Source organism: Camelus ferus, chromosome 10 (genome assembly GCF_009834535.1).
Source record: "Camelus ferus isolate YT-003-E chromosome 10, BCGSAC_Cfer_1.0, whole genome shotgun sequence".
NCBI lineage: Eukaryota > Metazoa > Chordata > Mammalia > Artiodactyla > Camelidae > Camelus > Camelus ferus.
The window spans coordinates 19743850-19766000 of record NC_045705.1 but is presented as its reverse complement, the minus strand read 5'-3'; the positions used below and the strand labels follow the sequence as shown (position 1 = coordinate 19766000).

Genomic DNA, 22151 nt, shown 5'->3' with positions numbered 1-22151 from the left:
CTCTACAGAGTGGGAAATAATGCTTTCAACATAATTTCATTTTAAAAAATTCATGAAATAAGGCACAGTTTGTTTGGAAGCCAAACTTCATAGGCTATAGTTAAAAAAAAAAAAAAAAAAAAGAAACGAATGTTTAGGACTGTTGACAGTTTTGAGCAAGAGGGCTCCAGATGGAAAAACAAGCACCATTTCAGCAATGCCAAATGAAGGGCCAAATCTAGTAATTCTCAAATTATAGTGAGCTGACGTTTCACAAGGCAAGCCTGTTAAAAATACAGATTCTGGGCCTCATCACTCTTAATCTAACTCATCAGCTACAGTGCAGGCCCTAAATCCTGAATCTGTAACAAGGATGCCCTGGGAATCTGATGTAGGTGGTCTGTGGACCAAAATTTGAGAAACTGGCTTAGACAGTATTTTGCCAGAAATTACTAGGGTTGCTTGAATCTGTAAACTTCTCTGGAGTTTCTTTGTTACTTGTCACAGGATCTTAGGGTTGAGACTGAGAAAACTTTTTCCCATCAAATAGGGCACCAAGCCCAGAAAATGTGCTGGGGTGACCCACTTTGGAGAGGTTTTTATGGAGCCTGGTGTGTTAGGGCAAACGTTTGGGATGGCAGGGCCTTCTAACCTTGTCTTGTTATTTCCCGGGCTCACTTAAAATTCATGCAACCCCTTCAGAAAGCAAGGCTGTCAGGCTGTATGGCTGTACAGACCCTGGTAACAGGCTTAAAAAAACAGCAATTAGAGGGGGAAAAAAAAAAAAGAAAGAGAAAGGACAGCTTGTTATTTGGTCCAAGGAAAAAGAAATGGCCACTCAAAATTTGGAAGCACTTTTTGTGGTCTCTTTTCCTCTGCACCTTAACTTTTTGTGAGCTAATGCAACTCTTTCTTCTGAGGCCTGTCTCCTACTTTGAATACTTCAGCCTTTAATCAAACCGCCAATACTCCAATCTTTGACCCATACAAGTAGCCAGCGCCCTCACAGAAGCTGGGCCGGAGTCGCGGTGCAGGCTTCGTGGTGAGGCTGTCATAGCCCTTGCAGGAATTTTATTGCGCACTCGAAGGGGCGCCGCCCTCGCGGCATCGAGGCCCAACTGCCCCCACCCCTCCCGGCCACTGCTGCCCCTCCCGGCCACGGGCTGCAGCCTTGCCTGGCGCCTAGTCTCTCGGGTCAAAGGTCGCGGGCAGAGAAGCCCACGGGGACCCCCGCGTCCCCGGAAGCTCAGGCTCTCCGGCTCTGGGTTCTTGGAGGGCGCGCCGAGCGCTCCGAGGCCCGGACCACCGGACCTGCCCCCTGCCGGACTTCCCGGGTCCCCAGAGACGCGAGCGACACCGGCCGCCGAGGGTAAGCGCTGCGTGACCCGCGGGCGAGCCCAGGGAGGAAGTCGGGGTCGCCGGCGGCTCCTCCGCGCGCCCGGGGCGCAGGCCGCCGTCTGGCCGGAGCCCGCCGTCTGGCCGGAGTCCGCCGCCCGCCAGGGTTGCAGGTTCAGATACGCGCGCCGGCCGTGCGGCTTCCTTTCAGCCCCGCGGAGCGCGGAGGGGCGGGGGGCCTTTCAGTGCACGCGGAAGACGCTCCTGCGTGGCACGGGGCGGGAATGTCCCCGGTCACCAGCTGCTTACCCCCCTAGTCTCGCTTCCCGCCCTTGTTCACCTGTCCCGGCCCAGCCAGGCCGCGTGCCCGTCTGGACTTGTCCACCCTCACTAGCCCGGCAAGGACCTGCCGCCTGCCTTCTCTTCGCTCGGCTCACGAATCCCCTCTAGAAAACACACCGGAAGGGGGAGCTTTGGGCCAAGAGAAGGCTTTTCTGTCCAAAAAGGCCCGCCTCCCGCGCACCTGGTTTTAATAAGAGCCTAGGGAGAAATACGGCCGGGGGCCTGAAGGATCCCCAAGAAATTCTGTCCAGAGAGAGAAAGAAGGGGGCACATGGATTGTACGTGAGCAGACGCACTCACTCTAAAAGGGTTTGCAAAGACCTGGTGCACTTTTCAACTTTAACTGTGGCTTGGAGAGGATGTAGGTGGTAGTGATGTTAGAAATGGAATATAAACAGCCGTTAAAAACACATCTGTTAACACCGAGGACAGGGATATTGCATAGCTGTGCACAATGTATTCTTTTCTTCCCAGTTTTAATAACAACAACAAAAAAGAATATTGAAAACAACCGCGCCCCTGTCCTGCTCCCCACGGCCTAGTCCACATACACCCGTATTTTTTACATAGTTGCATTTAGAGGTACACGGCATGCTCATTTCAAATTCTGGAGCAAGGGAGGTGAATTACACCCCAGCAGAAGGGAAGTCTTCATTAGTTCTGAGAAAAAGATCTCCCAATACATGAGCTGGAAGTTAAAGATTGTATCATGCTTCAACGTATGTTATAAAAGTTTAAAGAATAAAGGACATGAAAGGCTTTTTAAAAAGACCCTTGTGAGGCATATAAATATATATTCACACAACATTCTTTTTGCATCTTCGGTTAAAGCCAAGAACGAATTTTCCAATACAGCACTTTGATCTTTGCACTCTTAAGAACTCAACTGTACCTTGTACTAGAATTTTGAGAACATTAATTTTTTCATCAAACATTTCTTAAACCCCTAATCAGCATTAAATCAGAGACCTCAGGGTTGTACTGATGTTTCCTCTCCTTGGAATGATTTTCTCTTGCTTTTGCTGTGCTAGCTTTTCCCTACTCAGATCTCTGCTCCAATATCCATTTCCCTACCCACCCCCATGCAACAGATATTTTATTTTCTTCAAAGCACTTACCATGATCTGAAATTATTAATGTGATTATTGCCTGCCCCCACCTCAGTAATATAAGGGACCTTGTTGTTTTACTTCCTGTTACAGCCTAGAACCATACTGGCCCACTCCCAGGCTCTACCAGGACTCCTATTTAGTAAATACTAAGAAAAGAAAAGAAAAGAAAAGAAAAGAAAAGAAAAGAAAAGAAAAGAAAAGAAAAGAAAAGAAAAGTGTGCAGTATAGAAAGTAGCCTTGGGAGCATTTACTAAGTGAATGTGACCCCCAATGAAATGTCTCCTGTCCCCCACCCCTTGTCTTTCCCCCTGGCTAGCTTGGGTGCAGCTGCTGTGTGACCTGCTGGCCCTTCTAAGGCCCCACCCACAGTGACCCACCAGCCCTAGGAAGTAGGCCCTGGAGGCAGCTGGGGCCTCCGGCAGTATTTTTTTTTTCTTTGGGTCCAGTTCTTGGACTAGAGAGCGAGTGGGATTCTCCCCCAGAGGCCTGGGACTGCTAGCCGCACAAACTCCCTGACCCTTTAGCACGTCCTAGTGCTTGGCTGCATGCATGAGGTTCCAAGGTTCGTGGTGGGAGCTGCTTGTGAAAGTTGCGCTGTTATTCTTGGACTCCAGGCACAGGGAATAATTAGGGGAGTGACATGCGCTCAAGTCGAGGTCTTTCCTTGTGGGCTGGGTCACTCACGAGGCTGTGACTGGCCTCTTGCTGGCAGAGGCCGTGGATTCCAGTGGATTGCTACGTGGTTCACTTCTCGGAGGAAGCCTTAATGAGGAAGAGGCCGGGAGTTGGGGCAGAAAGGTTTGGGATTTCCCGTGATTCTTTGGGGATTGATTGTTGTTGAGAACCATCCTGGGCAACACCCAGGTGGGGTGTCTGGGTCTGTTTGCCTTAACTCAAGGCCACACTGTCCTCCCAAGGTCTTCCGGCTGCCCTGGAGGTCAGGTGGGCGGGGCCAGAGACCACAGCAGTGCGAGCCCCCTGAGGTTCTGGGAGCTGCCGGTTGCCAGCAAGGAAGAAGTTAAGTTCTGCGGTGCCCAGCATGGTGTTCGGCCCATGCTGTGTTTAATAAGTGTTCATTCACGTATGAAGCGTGAGAGTGTGCTTCGAGCTGTGTTTCAAGCCTGGCTGTGTCGTGGACAGGGACTGTGGAAGCCACTGCCTGGGTTCAAATCCTGGTGGCTCCACTTGCAAACGGTGCGCTCACCCTGAGCGTGTTCCTACGCCTCCCCGTGGCCCACACTAATCTGTAAGATGCAGATAATGTTATCCACTTCATGGGGTGCCTATGAGGGTTAGATGGAATAAATTTTGGAAAGCATTTAGAGCCTGGCACATACTAACAGGGTAAGTGCTTAAAAAAAAATGAAAAATACAATATGGAAAAGGTAGCAGTTACCTCATGGGGGAGAAAAGGGAATAGGATCAAGGAGCGACACATCGGGGATTTCAAAAGTAATTGTCCCTTTCTCTTTCTTAAACTGGGTAGGTGTGTGGGTTTTGTGATGCTATTCTTTATACTTTACACATATCTTATAAATGTTTTAGTAACTGCTTGATATATGATAAAACAGTAAGACTGTGCACACTAATGTCTCCTATACTGCATTTAACACACTGAAGACCATGGGGGCATTAATTTGTGTGCCTTGTCTTCTTGCACAGCCTTATGGGAGAAGAATTATTTCCAGTTTGCTGATGTGCAAACTGAGGCTGAATAACTTGTGTGAAGTCTGCACAGTTAAATAGGAGATCCCGAATTTAAATCAGAGTCTGTGTTCTTAACTGCTGTGTGTGGCTTTCTTATGTTTTGCTGAGATAGCAGGTTGTATCTGAGCTTTAAAAATAATGAAATTTTTTACCCTCCCAGTGGCCCACTGACGTAAAGTTGCGCGCTGTGACTTATCTGTGTGAATCAGGATATTCTCCTGATAGTGTGAAGCCAAGTCAAAAATATAGAAATAACCTGGATCCAGAAATGGCTGACTGCAAATTGCCACTTCTAACCGTCTACTTCAAGTTTTATATTCATAAAAATTGCCTACTGTTCTCAGTAGTTCACTTTATAGTAAGAAATGCTATACACTTTAATTTAAAATAAATGCGTGTAAAATGAGATGCCACTTACATGTGTTTTAGTTACTCAGTATATAAGACATAAAATCTCTCTACGAAAGATATATTGGGATTCTACCTAAGATTTTAATAGAAAAAAAGATCCAGGATGCAAGAAAAAGAAAATTGACTATTGCTGGCTTAAGAATACAACTGAGGTTAGTGTTTCACACTGATAGTTTGAAACAGGGCTAAATGTCATTCAACAGACATTTATTAAATGTTTTTGTGTGTGAAGTATTGTGTTAGGCACTTAGGGAAAATACAGAGATGAACAGGACAGTTTGATAGTTTGCAGTCCTTCAGTATGTCACGGGCTAATGTACTACTGATTGTTTTGAAACTTGTGGCACTAATCAGAGCTGTATTATGAATTACGAGATTCAAACAATTGTTTGGGAGAGGGCCAAAAAATGATCAATGATTTCACAGCGATTCCAGCATTTGTGCTGGACTTCAACATTGAATAAAGACAAGGGGAAAATGAGGAGGCTCAAACCTGATTAAGGAGAGCAAACGGGAGGTGGTGGTGGTCGGAAATCTTGGGTCCTTTAAATAACATGAGGCTCCCTGAGATGAGGCTAGGAGGGCAGGTTGGAGTGAGAACTATGAAGAATCTCACTTGCCAGGCTGAGGGATCTGGCCTTCCTTATTCAGTCAGAAATGGGGAGTCACTGAAGTTTCCTAAGCATAGTTGTCACATGCTCAGCACTTCGATCTCGAAGCATTCTTCTGCTGGTGATTGTTATGAGGGAAGAAATCAAACATGTGGAGACCAATGTAGAGGCTTTGGGGACAGCCAAGGGGGACACTCACAAGGACTTAAACTAGCATGACGGCAGGGGACATAGGAAAAAAGAAGTTGATGAAAGAGGCTGGAGCCAAATTTATAGTGTGATGGCTGATGGAATGTGTTGACAAAAGGAGAAATTTAAAAAAAAAGACTGAAGATTTGAGATTGGGTGCCACTGAAAATAGAGGTGTCAAGAAGGGGAGAAGCCAGGGATATTTTGAAAATGATCAGTGCACGAGGATTTGAGAAAGCTGAAATCGAAAATTCTATACTGCAGGACTTCTCTGAGCCTTTAGAGAGAATGTATCATATCCTCCTCCCCAAACATTTTTAGAATATAGTTTGGAAATGTATCAACAGACTAGGCCTGCAAGTAAGGAGCAAGCCGAGGGCTTCGGATCTTCAACAACGTCAGTCCTACATTGCAGCCAGCAGCTCTCACAGGAACCTCGTGGCCAGGACACTGGGTTCTGGAACCTAGGTCAGTCTGCATTTGCCCATCTCTTCAAGCTGCTAGTCTAGGTCCTGTTTCATCATGCCTAGGATTTATAGCAAAGGGAAAGTGCATTATCCAGTTTGAAATGAAGATAAAGTGAGAATTTCAGTCTTGCCTGAAGGGTTGGGAAATTCGGGGGAGATGCTAAATTTTCTTAGGAATACTCTTTTAACTACATCAAATATGGCATTGGCGATGAGATGACAAGAGAAATAAACACTTTGCTTTGATATTTTTCTGAAGTAAATAGCTTTTTTTTAAACTATAAAATTAATATGTATTGGTTATTTTAAAAAATCTAGAAAGGTACAAAATAGACTTCCACATTACCACCTTCTACCCCTCACCGAGATAACAGCTGCTAACCTTTTGGTAGGTGTTCTTCCAGACTTTTATTTTTCCTGTGTTTATTTAAGAATAGATACTTTATAAAACTTGGACCGTACAAATTCTGTTTTGCTTATTCCTTTTTAAAATTCACTGCGTTACAGCTATCTTTCCATGTCAACATGAATAGATTTGTAATCACACATAATTCATATATATTTACTTTAAACAGATTTACAAATACACTTTCAAAGGAGAAAAGCCTTTCAATTCTAAAGCCATTATTACTAACTGTAGGACGATTCCACTATTAGAGTAGCTCAACCATGCCCCCTGGTGGCGTAGTGCAATATTTAACATTTTTCTTTAAATTTGTGTGTAAAGCCTATTCTGACATGGAGGATAGGAAAGTGAATGAAATAAGATCTTTCTTTTAGCAGCTTACCATCTATAAGAAGAGATGAAATATATAATTAAATAACTATGAAAGGAAACAAAATGTAATTAGGTATATCATAAGAGAGCTCCAGTTAAAAATCCCATAGGAGGAAGGGGTTAGTCCATCCTTGAAGATTGAAGACTTCATGGCAGCAGCAACAATAACAGATAACATTTATTGAGTGCTTTTGAACCAGGGATTGCTCTTTTCACTTTTTATAGGAAAGATGTAATTTCTCTCCTATAGGCCTTTAAACATGGGCCAAATCTTGACTTAGAGAGCTGAAGGGGAGATGGAATGAAGGCAGGGGATAGAACTCCAGGTGAGGGGGACTGCAAGAGCAAAAGCAGGGAGTCTGGACAGAGAGGAGAGCGCCTTGTCCGATTACCTGGAGTGAAGTGGGAAACGACGTTAGAAAGAGGCAAGTGCATTGAATCCCAGCCTAAGGAATGTGACCTTAATTCTGTTGACAGGCAATGGGAACCAATGCTTCAAGTTTTTTGATCTGGGGAGTAATTTTATCACAGCTGGACTTTGGGAAGATTAACTTTTCGGCAGTGTGAAAAACAACAGACTCAGGGTGGAGGGGCCAGTTAAGAGGCTACTGCAATAGTCCGTGCTACATATAATGCCACTCAAGAGATGCAGCAGAAAATGGAGAGGAGGGAGTGAACCTGAGTTTGATTAGAAAGCTAGCAGGACGTCTTTATTATCATTAATGTAAAACCACAGTAACATTTGGTGAACTTGGAATGGAGGTCTTTATAACCCAATGGGCTTACTCTACAGAACTAAATAGATTGGTTTGCCAGTGTCTTCATGCTGATTTCCTCCCTCTCCTCCAAGAAGCTAGTTTTTTTAGAGACACCAGCTGGATCACATTATTCAGCCTCTGATCTGGTAGTTTTGGCAGAGCCCAGGTCCTCTGGTAGGGCACACTGTTCCTAGCCATTCTCTAAGTTTGCTGCGGTGGCATAGGATTTGGAGAATGCTGTCACAAGATGTCCCTTTTTCCAATGACTATAAAACCAGAGGGAATTTGCCGAACCCAAGCAAACAGGATTTGGCTTAGATCTGAGGAGCTGAGTCTAAGGGCGGGAGACAGGTGAGAATGCACGGTCAACAGGGCTGCAATACACTGTTTTGAAGCCACTTAAAAAAATGAGACAGTTAATTGAGATGTTTGTCTTCCAAAATAATCAAATCTTAATTTTTATTTATGAATGCTTATAGAAGAAACCCTGCCTTTAATATCATAAGCTCCTGGAGCAGTGATTCTCAAAGCAAGTTGGCCAAATCATTGGTGAACCATTAAGATCTTGATGGGCTCAAGTCTATCCCAGAAATGTATAGGGTGTTATTTTATAGTAAGGAATAAGGTACATAAACTCCTGTTTATCTCTAATAAAGCTAATAATAAATGGTTCAGATATGTTCTTCCCAGTCCTTCCTTATCACCATCTTTCCTGTGCCCACATGGGCCTGTCCCCACAGAGTCTGAGGGTCATTGATGTGGAGAGAAGTGATTATACTGATGGCTCTTTGTGCTCTTCCCCAGTAACCATCGAACGTCTCGGAAATCATGGGTCCTCTGAACTACTGTTTCTTGAGCAACTGTCTTGAGTTATATCACATTTTAAAGATAAGTAAGTTGAATATGGAAAACTATGTCGAAGATTTCTAGGGCATCCAGGGTGTAGAATTTTAAAAGATTCACATGGCTTTTTTCTCTGAATGTTAGAGAATCTGCTTCTGCTCAGGGGCAAAGAGGTGTGACTGAATATAATATATGACATAATATAATGCAGTTCTTGAATTTGTGGATCACTAATTAGCATGCTTGAGCTATTTCAAACTTTGCTGGAGTCGTAATTCAAAACTGATTTGTCATCAGTATACAGCGGTATCATATTTCAAACCCTATCAGATTATAGTTATGTACTTTATCACTTTTTAACCATTTAAATTACATTCCTGTTAATAGGATCTGTGTTTTAACGTCAACGGGCAGATTGGTGGATTGCATGGTTCATGTCTAGTTGAGTTTTTATGGCTAATTGGGCACATATGTACTAAAACTGAGCCCTCTATTTAGAAGTGAAGGATTTTACTAAAAATGAGCATATTTTTATTTCAGGCAGCTTAGTTTCATCTGCTTAAGTAGTTTTTAAACATGAACCATTTTTCAGTACAACTGTATCTTTATGTGTTAACTGTATTTTTTAAATGCAGATTTCTTTCACTAGCTTAATGGGAATTCACAGAAATCATAGCCTTTTAATTAAAGCCAATATGTTTCAGTGCCAGACATTCTGAAGGATTCCAATGAACCAAAAAAGAACACATTTCTGCACTGGAAGTGTGCATATGGGACCCTTCAGAAGCCTGACAGAAATGCCTGATGGAAGGATTTGAAACAGGAAAAAGATTAATAAAAAGAATGTCAGAGTAAGTTTCAGAATAGCTTAAACAATGTGTGTAGCAAAATAATTTTCTACACCAAAGGATGGTTTGATTGAAAAGTGGTGGCTCTTGTATCATCTTAAACTATGAAGTCTAAACCTAATTTCAATCCACTTGAACTAAAGAGTCCACAGTTGGGATGTTTTTCAACCCTAAAGCTGATACATATTGACTGTATTTTCAGAACTAGTTCAGGTGGTCTGATAAGCAAAGGTTGGAAGACAAAGGAACAGAATATTTGAAAAGATCCTTGAAAGTCTGGGGTATACAGTCATTATAATGGCATCTGTAGGAAGTCACAGGATACATTTGGTTACAGTTTGGTCAAATGGAAAGGGCCTGGGATAGGAAGTCAGATGACTTCAGTTTTAATCCTTTCACTATCTGTGGGACTAGACAAGTCACTTAACCTTGCAGACTTTTGTTTTTTTCAGTTGTAAAATAGTGATTATATCTGCCATAACCATCTTATGGTTATTGCGAGGATCCTAATGAACTATTGTGTATAAAAGCATCTTGAAAAGTAATGCTAAAGTGTTATACAAATGGAGTTACTTCTGTGGTTTGGAATAACCATGGCCAAATGGAGAGTAGGCTTTATTTGCCATCGCCTCGCTCAAGTGCCCCACGTGAGGAAAGGTTCCACAACCAGTCTGAATGCATGCATGAATGAAGCAATGGTTCTTTTTGCTCTAGTTTTATTTTCTCCATCAGTGACTTGGGTCAAAAAAATAAAACTGAATGTGTGGTTTGGGATTCTTTAGGGTTTTACACAGGTGCACATGCTGGTACCCATCCAAGTCTGAACCACATGTAAAAACACTAATACAGTCTGGTAGACATCCTAATTTTACACGTGTACAGGATGTTTGGTGGGATTTTTTTTTTCCTGCAGTATTAGATTTGGCAACTAGAGCCCTAGTTGAGAATGCAGCATTTTAAAGAAAGCCACTGCCGGTTGAGGCCCCTCTCGTTCCCTTCTCCATCCATCCTCTGCCTCCCCTTCACCCCCTACTATGGGGAAGCCTGCTTGGTCTTCTGCCTCCACTGGTTGACCCAGCCCCTTTTCTCAGCCTGAAGGCCTATTTTTTTGAGGTTATGGGGAGAGGGGGGAGAGGGAGAGAGTCTTCTTGGCCACAGCCTTTTGGAGGAACAGCGTTCATATTTTCTCCTCGTTCCTTGAGGGAGAGACAGAGGCTAGGAGGGTAATTCCTGCAACAAACTAAATGAGGGGAAAATTCCTTCCTGCTTGTAAGAAGGGAGACTTGGCTTTAGATTTCCCTACTGGACATCTGCTTGGGCTGGCGGGTCTGTCCCCTGGCTTGCTGGCGGGCTGCTGGGGGTGCTGGCTGTGGGGCGGCCTCCACACGCACTGGTTGAGGTGGCAAAGGATGTCTGAGTTTCTCGTGGTCAGGTGGTGCAGGGCTGCAGCGTCTGACTTGCTTGCTGGTGTTTCCACCTACGAGGGCGGCCCACTGGGTGAGGAAGCATTCTGAAGAGTCACACTTTGCCCTGCAGCTGGGGGAGGTGGTGAGATTTCAACTAAGCAGATTGACACTTCAAGCTGAACTAACGGGCAGTCAGTGACAGGTACCCAGAGGTGATGGAACTTGCTTGAGATGCATGCTTCAATTGGGAAGGAGATTTGACAGCAGTGATTAGAAGAAAAAGAAAAAAAAAAAGACAAAGCAAACCCCAAACTGTTTCATGTTTGTCTGGCACTAAGCAGAGACACTTCCATAAAGTTATTACACTAATTAGAAACTGTCTTGATGCGGTTTGACTCCAGTTACTTAATCACAGAGTCCAGACTCTGAGCAGAAAAGACCTTAAAGATAATTCGCCCTAGGCCAGTAGATTTCAGATGATGTTCCAGGAAGTCCTGGGTGGGGATGGTATCGCACGGAGGTTGCTCAGGACCGCCTGGGGGAGGGGTAAGGATGGGTTCAGGTGGGGGGGTCTGGAGGAGGGTAGAGATGCCGACAAGGTAGGTCTTCTGGTCTCTTTCACCCGCTTTAGCTAGAAAACATTTGCTTTTATCTGCTTTATTTATCGGTTTTCATTGTAAGATTACTTTTGTCCAAAGAATTCCTTGTTTAGGAAAAAAAGCCTTCCTTATGATCATCCCCCTTATTTCTGAGATAAATAAACGGAGGCTCAGACTGGGGGAGTGACAAGCCACAGGCCACAGAGCCTTGAGTGGCAGAGGCAGGAGACAGGTCATCTAGTTTGACACCTGGTCCCAAACCAAAGGGTAGGGTTAGCCTGTTGAATTCAAGATGCATTTATTAAGCAGCTACTAGATAGAGTCAAGCCGTAGGCTTTTTTTTTCTTCTTCTTCTTCCTAAAAGATTAATGCAGTTATTGCATCCATTTGGTGCCTTTACTGCCGGAAAAATAACAGCCAGCAGGGGCTTTCTTGGGTTACCTCGGTAAGAGATCTCTGCAAGTCAAACACTATTAACTTTAATGAAGCGGCTTTGATGGTGGGGAAGAGACAGCTGACACCACATTTCCCTAACAATAAACCACTCTGACAGATAAAAACAAACAGGCTCAAGATAACATATAGCATTTCGAGAACAGGGCCAATAATGAATGCAGATGGATGTGAGCTGGGGTTTCCTCTAAAGCTGTGTCCCTCCATCTGTTGTGGAAACTTCTAAAAGGCAGGGCAGGACGATCTAATCTGGCTTTTACAGAAACCACTCCTGGGTTATTATAAGAATGGCCCTGGGAGGAAATTTTAAATAAACCTAGTATTACCCTGGGCTCTTTCTGAAGACCCTCTTTGCTCTGTTCCAGCCATTGGATCTGAGTGCTGATGGTTTGTTTATCTAGTTCTAGCAACCTGGGTCACATACTCCCCGCTTTCCGGCCGTAGGGTGACCGGCCTGCTGCCGGCCTCTCCCTGCGGTGCGCTCTCCCCGGCCAGAACCGAACCTGTGGCCGGCAGTCATTACACCCAGAGCTGCCCAGCCTTACTCCATCTTGGCGGATCCCGATGAGAATCTGGCCAAAACCCAACAAAACCCAGAGTTGGACTAGCCTTGGTGCTAAAGCCAGTTGGAGGCAGCAGAGAGGAAAGTGGTGTATAATTTTGAGCTCTGACATGATTGGGTCATTAGTCCTTAAACCCAGATTTCATTTAGACTATGGTGAGTAACAAGTATTAGTTAAAAAAAAAGTGTATTTCAGATCCTTCACCAGGCTATGTCACTCAACAAAACACCCTATATTATGTCCTTTCATTGGGGGGTGCTTTATGTGTGCAGTGGAGGAGGAATCATTATAATAATTGTACTTTTGTACATTATAATTTAATGTTTGAGTCATTTTCTCCATGTATTTCATGTTTCTCATTATTGAAGTAGATTTTCGACAGTTTCCCTGATTTACCCAGGTTTATACAGGCAGCATCACTGGATGGGTTCCAGGTTTTATTTCGTCTGATGGAAAGCTCTTAGTTTTCTCGGTGTGTGTGTGTGTACATCTGTGTGTCTTGGAGGTGGGGAGTTGAGAATAGTGGCTAGAAAGCAAAGAGCCCACCTGAATTACTTACTGAAATCCACTGATAATTCTGGAACCCTAGTGCAGCCTTAAATGCCACACTCTTTTCTCAGGAGTATCTTTCTTCTAGTCAGACAATTAACAAGTTGCCCAAGTACCTGTTTTTGTAACGATGATAATTATTACCTAGCAAGTGCCCATTACATTAGACACTCGTGCAAACTTATAATTATGTCTTTACTACCCATGCCAGTTCTAGAGGTGCTCTTATTACCCTTGTGTTATCGATGAGGAAACCGAGGCTGAGAGATATTAAGTAACTTGCCCAACATCATGCAGCTCCTGGTCCTGGGTTTGTCTCACTGCACCACACTGTGCTAGGTCTGGGTGTGAACATGCAGTCAAAGCTGAACAACAGGAGAAAAAGTGGCCCTAAATTGACCGAAACTATATGTTAATCATAGTAAAAACTAATAACAATAGTTACCATATGTGCTGGCCCCTATGCTAATATTTCACACACATTGTCTCATTCGCTTTGATGGTGCACCCTGTCAGTGGAGACTCCCATCACCCATCACTGCCCTTCACCCCTTCGTCCCTTGGTACTTAGCTTCAGATATAAAAATCCCTCTCCTCTTTTGTGGTTTGGCCATGAAAATAAATTGTATGTTTAAAGCACACAGCTTTGCCCTGGATACTCCCTGACCCACTGCAATCTAGAGATGACTTAAAACTGGGAGGGAAGCACTCAACTGGAGATTCAGAATGATCTTAACAGGCTGAAACCTGCACTGAAACCTACAGGAAGAAAAACATGAAATTCTATGTTAAGGGCAGACATTCAGTTTGGGGTGATGGAGGGCTGCTTTATGGATAGCCCTTGTGGAAAAGATCTGGGGTCTTCGGTGCCCACAAGCTTAAGATGAACCCGCTATGTATGGGGCACAGCTGCTGAAGCGGTAGATGCAATCCTAGAGATCGTTTTGAACCATGGATTGTCCTGGGATCCCTGAGGAAATGAAGATAAAATTACTTTATTCTACAGATAGAGAAATCTACTTATGAGGTCACACGATGAATCTGGAGTCATTTCCAGGTGATAGGCAGAAACAGACTTGCTTAGTCTGAAGGTACCCTCCTTCCCTCACAGTTTTTGGTGGAAAAGCAGGTCATCCCATGAGACAGTAGGCAGACAGAGGTCTGCAAATAGAGGCTGACCAAGAAGTAACCAGCACTCAGGGCTTTGCAAGGATTACCTCATTACCACATTCCAGCCTCTTAGTGATTCCATGAGGTAGTTAATTCTATGCTCATCTTTTAACAGGTTAGGAAACTGAGGCTTGGAGCAGTCTGGCAGAGGCTGCCTGTATGACAATTTTAATTAAACCTGGTATAGGACTCTAACTCAAAGTTTGAAAGAGAGAAAATTCCCACTGCCCCTTCCCACACCCTCAGCTGAGATCAGATTTCTATCTGATAGACGTGCTAGGAGGGCGTGGGTTAATGAGGACCTTACTGCAGGGGTGGGTGATGATGACTGGGAATTAGCTTGAACCCTTGTGTTCAGGTCTCCAAGCAGGGGACAGGAGCAGTGAAGGGACTCGGGACCCCAGGAACACACTCCCTTGTTTTCCAGCATGAGAATGCCTCTTAGAGGCCAGAGAGACAGGGTTTGGTGGGATTTTGTGGGAGCCATCCGTGGCAGCCTAGGACTGATTCAGCGGTGCTCACTCAGATTTCACCCAGGCGCCATTTTCTCTGCATCACTGCAGCCCTCAGGATGGTGCCTCCAACGTTGACTCTGGTCGCTCCAGGATAACAGCCCAACAGAGGACAGGGAGAGTTTTAACAGAGGGCTGCAAATAAGAAACGCATTAGGCCCGGAGTAAACTTTCCTGATATCCTGACTTTTCTCACCCAGTATTTTTATATGCAGATGAAATCACAGTAAAATGAACACAAGGGGCTTGCTTGGTCAAGGGGGGAAGGACTGCAACGGAAAGTAGTCCCAGGCATGTGAGTGGAGTGCGCAGTGGGGGAAGCCCCTGCCAACCCCCCGGGAGGATGCTGGGCACCTTAGGGGTCTCTGAGCCTCAGCTCCATCTTGATCCGCTTCAATGTGGAGCGCCCCCTTCTGGGCTGCCCTGTATCGGCGGTAATTGAGCCCTTCATTCTAACAGGAGGGATACAGGGCCCTTCAAGGGTCTTGACTGTTTTGTTTTATGTGCACTTTGGCCCAGGGGAGACAGTCACAGGCTTTCCAGAAGTGTGGTCACAGCCATTTTTGTGATTACCTCTAGTAGCAGCCAGGAAGCTGGGCTGGTTTAACAGTTATTAATTTCAGAACATCACACAGTCCGCCCTCTAGTGGATCTTTGGGAAACATTCACGTTCTCTGGGGAAAAGGAAAGAAAAGACAAGGTTTAATGCTAACATGCTAACAGTATTTTAAACAGAATAGCCAGAGAGCACGTTGACTTAAGAGAGCTGAGTCCCTGGAACTTCACAATTGAACACCTCTTTCTGCTTAAGTAACAATTTCCTGGCCCTTGACAAGTTTGGGAACCTTCCAAACCAATTTAGATTATTTTAATAAAAAATGAAGTAACACATCCCTAAAAACAAAACTTGGTTTGGATTCCTTGTTCTTGCTCAGGACAGTGCCTCTAAAGTCCGTTAGCTTGTAACTGTGGTTCGTTTACATTACTGACTGATAACACAGTTGATTCTGGGATCGTATCAACCTCCTCTCTGTTTTCTTTATGAAACATCCCATTGGCATTTCTCATTCTATAACAAAATTTCCTATTTTCTTGTGTGTGAGAAGAAAATGCCTTCAGTAATGTATGTACCTTAATGTTCGAATTTTTCCATTTTTTCAAAGTGAGGACAGATCTTAATTTATATGGCAAGCTGAACTGTGTGCTCCCTTCCTAGAGTTTTTAACTTTACCCTTAAGTTGACTCTTGCCTACTCGGTGACCTCGCACCCTAATTTTTCCGTTTACTTCCTGTACTGCATTTGAAGTGCCTATAAATCACATCTTAGGTCAACCCTTTCCTTAACATGAATAATATTTGTATTCTCGCTGTGCAACGCAATTTTACAGCAATGCCAGTTTAAGTCTTGGCAGTCTAGACTCTCCTTCGTTTTTCTTTTCTTTTTCTTTTTCAAAGCCCTATTAAATTTCAAGCCTCTCTTTTAGTACTGGTGGTGATAACTGCTTTAACGCACTAACTTTTCACCTCTCAAGGCGTATTTGGAAAACGTCACATGTGAGGTTCCAGGTGGGCTGACCCAGTTTGATGTGTGTTCAGAGCAGAATTGGTTCCAGTCAGGCTGTTCGATATGGGGGCAGAATTGGTGGGACCCACTGAGTGGATTCTCACCTGGTACTTGGGTGTCCACTAACAGGCTTACTGCCCCTCCCCGCTCCACGTAGGACCCTCCTTTAATTAAAATAACATACTTTAATGATCTTGTAATCATTGGTTTGTTTCCAGAAGCTATTGGGTTGCATGTGGAGAAATCAGTGGAGCAGAAACAAGATCCACTGACCTCATCTCCCAAGCCATGAAGGAGGGAGTTCAGCGTCTGACATAGGGGAGGATAAAAGCAGATAGAATTTTTATTTCAATGATATCTTCTAAGAGCTTAGCATTTTATGATAAACTCTGGCCAGTTCCCTTCTTACCATTCCTCCCCTTTATGAAAAATCATTCAGTGGTATCCATTTTTGCTTGTGTCTTTATGAGCTGTGAGTGTTTGTTGAATGTTCTCTGTTGGAGGGCTTAGAATTCTAATTTTCTGTGCCCTACGCAGTGTGAAATCATTGAGCACCTACCCAGGCCATCAGCAGTATTTACAAATCTACGGGAACTCAGAATTTCAGAGTATTATATGTCTCATAGAATCATGAATGTGGCCCAGTTTTTTTTCTTTTTTAATTGAAGTATAGTTGATTTACAATCTTATGTTACAATTGTGGCCCAGTTTGCCTTTCAGGGAGAGGTAGAGTGCTAAGAGGAAGGGCCCTTCAGTCAGATGAATTTTCTCTGTGACCGTGGGCATGTCACTTATCCTTTCTAAGCCTTATATTTCAAATCTGTAAAATGGGATTAAGAGCAGCATTGGGTGGGGGTGGGGGTTACACCATATAAAACTCTTAGTACATGGTCCTCAGTAAATGGTGGTTAGTATATTTGAGGGTGGAAGATCCGATGTAGGGGATCAGCTTGTGTGCTGTGAACTTGGACTGTGGGTCAGAGAAGCCTGAATTTGGACTCCTAACTCCTCCATGTCAGCTTAGGGACTCTGGACACCTCACAGAGCACCGGAGCCTCTGTGTTCTCTTACGTTGATGACCATGTCCCTCCACCCCAGGAGTGTCATGAGGCTTCTATGAGATGCAGAAAGTACCAGACTTGGCACGTAGATCTTATCAAATGTTAGCTGATCTCCAAATCCTGTCTCCTAAGGTCACGTGTATTGTCTCTAACAGGCATTTCAACTTGGTTTTACTTGATACAAGTCAGAGGTAAAGAAAAGGCGACCCCTTAGATTGACACCTAAGTTAACACTTCCTTTCAGACATCTTCAAAAACCCAGGAGCCTTTGGCGACCCAGTTTTTAAAATACTAACTTAACTGAAACAAATACTGCTGTTCTGTTAAAATTCAGAGGATGCATATCTTGTTACAAAACAATGGGTTGAGTGTTCTCCTAATCATTCTGCTGTAGAACAAAACTCCCTGATTGGGAAGTGGTACACAAGTTCTTCGGGGGCACCAAGAGCTTTGGATGTTGACAGTCTGCTTGGAAAGATGCCATCCCCGTGTACCCCCGTTGTGCCTCCATTGTGCCTCAGTCTCCTGGCTCATACCTACTAGCACGACTCTGGGCAGAATTTTTGTTTGAATGCCCAAGAGGACTTTTTTCTTTTGTAAATAAAAATTCAGCTGGTAATCAGTGCTTTCTGGGGGTGGCAGCGGTGAGAGAAGGGGTTCAATGCCACGGGAGCTACATGAAAGCTTCTTTCTGCTCTGCTCAGACGTGGGGCCTGTCTGCTTCCCGGGCAGGTCTGCGAGGACCGGACCTGCCAGAACACCCGCCCTTGGTGTGAGCAGTCTGTTTTCTGCTTACATACACATACTTGATTTATAATCCCAGTCCGGACAGCATCTGAGTCTAATTACCTGGGTATATGAAAGTTCAGGAGATCTCAACTAAGTTAGCAATTCAGGGATGCGCTTTACCAGAAGCAGATGGAAAAAATAAAACACTTTAGTTTATGACTATTTTTCTATTTGGGGGAAGGACAAAGAACAAAAAGAGTTGCCAAATTGATCCTTGTCAAGCACTAATTAAATATTATTCATGATTAATTCTGATGTTGATGTGTTCAGCATTTTAGCGGTGTCATAAATATCTGAAAGAATGAAATAACTCATTTTGTGTAGCTGCAATAAATCATGCATACCACAGTCCCCACGTGGCCTCCTGAGCCAGCCCCTTATTATTATTTTTAAAGTACATACACTTGTTAATGACTTTTATGGAATGTTATTAGAGACGTGAGGGAACAGTTTCCTAATTATGCCTTGCTGCTGCCATTTCATCTAGTTTAAAAAAAACCAAATATTTTAAAAATTACAAAGAATGAATGGTTTCTATTACTTAGAGATAGATACTGAAAAATTTATAGATGAAATGATATGAAACCTGGGATCTGCTTTAAAAAAAATCCAGGTTGTCTGAAAGAGGGGTGAGTGGGTGGGGATGTAAATGAAACCAGGGTAGCCATGAATTGATAATTCTTGAAGCTCAGCGAGGGGTCCGTGGAAGTTCTTTATAATATCCTCTATTTTTGTATATTTTTATAGTTTTCTGTAATAAAAAATCTAAACGATAGTTCCTTGGGAAGGGGCTCAAGTTTATTCCTCCAGGAAAATGATGGTTGTCAGTTTTCATTGTAAGCATAGGTTCTTGAAGTTATGAACCACGGGTCAGGAAATGTTGTAAATCCCATTTGGAGGTGATAGACTAATAATGATGGCAGTGATGAAAGTACCGACAGTTGCTTCCACGTAACTGAACATCAGCAGCACACCAAGCACTGTGTTACGCATTTACTTAATCCTTAAGATGACTGCTTCTATCCTTGCTTTGTAGATGAGTAAACTAAGACCTAAGGAGATTCAACTTCTTGTCAAAGGCCTATGACAGAAATGAGGAATCCAAGGTTCCAAAACTAATTCTTATTCTCTTTCTTTTTAACTTATAAAAAGAGACTACACTTAGACAGGGAGGCTGGAACCATGAATTCAAGTAATTTGAACAGGGAGGCACCTTAGAGATGGGGAGTAGGTGACATGCCTACCCCCTGCTCCTGGGCCCTTGATGGAAGACATTGCTAATGGATCGGGGCACGGATTCCCACTCAACATAGTGCCCCAGACAGCTCAGTGGACTCAGAGTTGGCACTCATACAGAAACCTATTCGTCTTCTCTCATTCTGTCACCACCTTACCCAGTGAGAAAATGGGCCCAAGGAGAGGCAGCTGCCTCCCTCAAGATCTCACAGCTCGTCTCCCGAGATAGGTCCAGGGTGCCTACCACCACACCAGCTGAGGCTCCTTCCAGGTCAGACGTCTAATGATTCTACAAGTGTTCATGCTTGGACGTGCTTAGATCAGTGCCTGGTACATGATGAGAACTGAATCAATATTAGCTATTATTATCATAAGGAAGGAAAATGTAAAATGTACCAACTCTAAGATGTAAGGGCTATGAATAAAACCAAGTCAGTGTGCAAAAGCATCCGCTGGTTTCCTACAGTGGTAACAGAGCCCCGGGCTGAAGCTGGCCCCACAGCCTAGCCTCAGCCCCAGGGCCCCCGGCAACACAGGCTCCTCAGTCTCCCGTCCCCAGTCACTGCTCCTCAGGAATGTGTGTGGAAGGCACCGTTCGGGGGGCCCTGTCCAGTCTAGATTGATGGCGTAAAGCAGCCGACCTTAGCATTGCCTCTGTGTGGCGCCAGCAGCCCCACCTTGCCCGGGCTTTGGCAGCCCCACCGAGTACTCGGCCGATGCACTGAGCTCCTGCCCCAAGGAGGCGGCCAGGTTTGGGCTTCTCTCATAATCTTGGGTCTCCCGCTTCTCTGAAGACTTCCTTATCCTTGGACAGCTCTGACTAATGTAATTTCCACCACACACAGCAGAGTTTCACACACAGAGAAAATGCTCTTCCCTCAGCCTTTATCCTTTTGGGGGTTTTGGGGGTGTGTGGTTCTGCCTTCCTCAGGAGATCCAGGAATGAGGCAGGTATTGTGAGCGGAATTTTTTTTTTAATCTGTGAGTTAAACAGCTAGTAGAAGCCCATGTAATTTGTGTGACAAGTGACAGCTTGTGTGAAAATAACTTACCCATATCCTGTTACACATTTGCATCCATTATGCTGGGAAAAGCCATACGTCACTGGCAGACCATTAAGTCGTAGTCACCAGTGTTTTCCTAGGTGAAAGGGTAATTATTTTTGCTGTTTGTTCGTAATTTATTAATAGTCAGTGAAGAACATTAGGGTAAAGGATTATTTCAAACAAAGTGACAGATCAAATGTGTGGAAGGCACAGTGATCTGGAGGTTGATAAGAGAAGCTGTTAGTGGGAAGAGAAGAGAGACGTCAGTGTGGGCCCTGCATGTGCTGCTGCTGATTGGCACTGCGATAAAATAGGTGCATATAGGCTGAATACAGACCCTGGAGAACAGTTTCATTTTAGATGGAATCAGCTGTGATCTAGAGTAAAATCACTGTTCCTATAGTGGGGTTTGCATGCTGCTAGTACTATGCAGACTGATTTTAAGGGGCAAATAAATATTTTTAAATAGTTATGTATTCATCTTAAATATGCTAGGAAGATACCATACTATACCAAACCTGTGATTTCTTGGATTATTTGTTATTTATTTTGCTTAAGCTAAGGTTAAACTAGATATTTGTGTTTTAAAAAGTGAGTTAAGAAAAAAACCGTCAAGAATGTAAAAAAAAAAGTGAGTTAAGGAAAAGCGAGTTAAAGTCAATATGTAGAGAAATAATAATAAAAGTGGAGTTCAAGTATGACAAAAATTGAGGTAATGATATGTGAACCAATGATGTTTAAGGAACATTAGACTAAAGACAAGTTGCCTGGGAACTTCAGAATTAGTCTTTGCTCACTGGGAATGGTCCCATATCTTGAAATAATATGTCTTACGATGCATCTGTCTAGAACTCTTACAGCGTTCTATCTTCACTTTAAATTTTTAGCATTATAGTGTGATTCTTTACCTGGTACGGCAAAAAACAAAATGAAGCACGGAATACAATTCAAAGCAGGTATTGGGAGAAATTTACAGGATTTTTATTCTGAGTGTGGGATGAAAAGATAAATGTCTTGGGTGGGTAATCGGCTTAAAGATAAACTGAAGTCTTGTCTGAATGCTGCCACCACCTTCCTGCTTGAGCTCTGGGATGACTTCAGCCTGGACATCAGTTTCCACACCTCTAAACTGAGGGGTTGAGATGATCTCCAGGTTACCTTCTAGCCCTGCAGTTTTTGATTTCAGTCAGGATCCTGGGAGATGGGAAGAGTGATGCCACCCTTAGTGGTATGATGTTCTGGAAAATTTAATGTATTTCTTAGCCTTCTAAGAGGGTTACGAATACCATAAATCCAGCTGATCTCTCAAAGTGGACTAATGACTTCTTTAAAGAGGACATCACTCATTCAGAATGTAAATTTGATGTGCTTGTTAAAGCACAACCAAGTCCCTTTTCTTCTCCATTACACCCAGGATCTTCTTTGTAATTGCTGTCCCTCACCCAGTTCAGAGAGAGGGTCAAAGATGAAGTGAGGAGAACTCTAAAGCTGGTTCTTTTAAGGAGAGAGGCAGTTAGTTAGGGAAACGGGAAATAATTCAATCAGTAAAAGTAGCTTGAACCATGACCTGGAGATGAAAAAGAACATGGTTCATTTCGGGAGATACAGGTATGCACCAATACAGTAAATGATGGTTGTGTGGCCTCCCTATGCCAGGCACTGTGACTTAGAGCAGGGATCAGGACAGGCAGTGGTTTGATCAGGCTGCAGTATGGGTGGTGGGGAGGGGGAAGCCCAGAGAGACAGTTGAGAGGGGCTGGCTCATGAGGGGCCTCACGAAGGGGACTCCCGCTTCAGAAGCTTTTGCTGAGACCCCCTTTTGA

The 22151-nt window shown here is 43.9% G+C and overlaps 1 long non-coding RNA gene across 3 annotated transcripts in view; it reads left to right on the top strand.

Annotated features, from left to right (window-relative positions):
- Window positions 1–1144: 1144 nt before the first annotated feature.
- LOC116666337 overlaps window positions 1145–22151 on the top strand; it is a 175226-nt gene continuing 154219 nt past the window's right edge. For all 3 annotated transcript variants that reach the window (XR_004323135.1, XR_004323134.1, XR_004323136.1), the window contains exon 1: window positions 1145–1348. This is a non-coding gene — a long non-coding RNA (uncharacterized LOC116666337). The remainder of the gene's footprint in view (window positions 1349–22151) is intronic.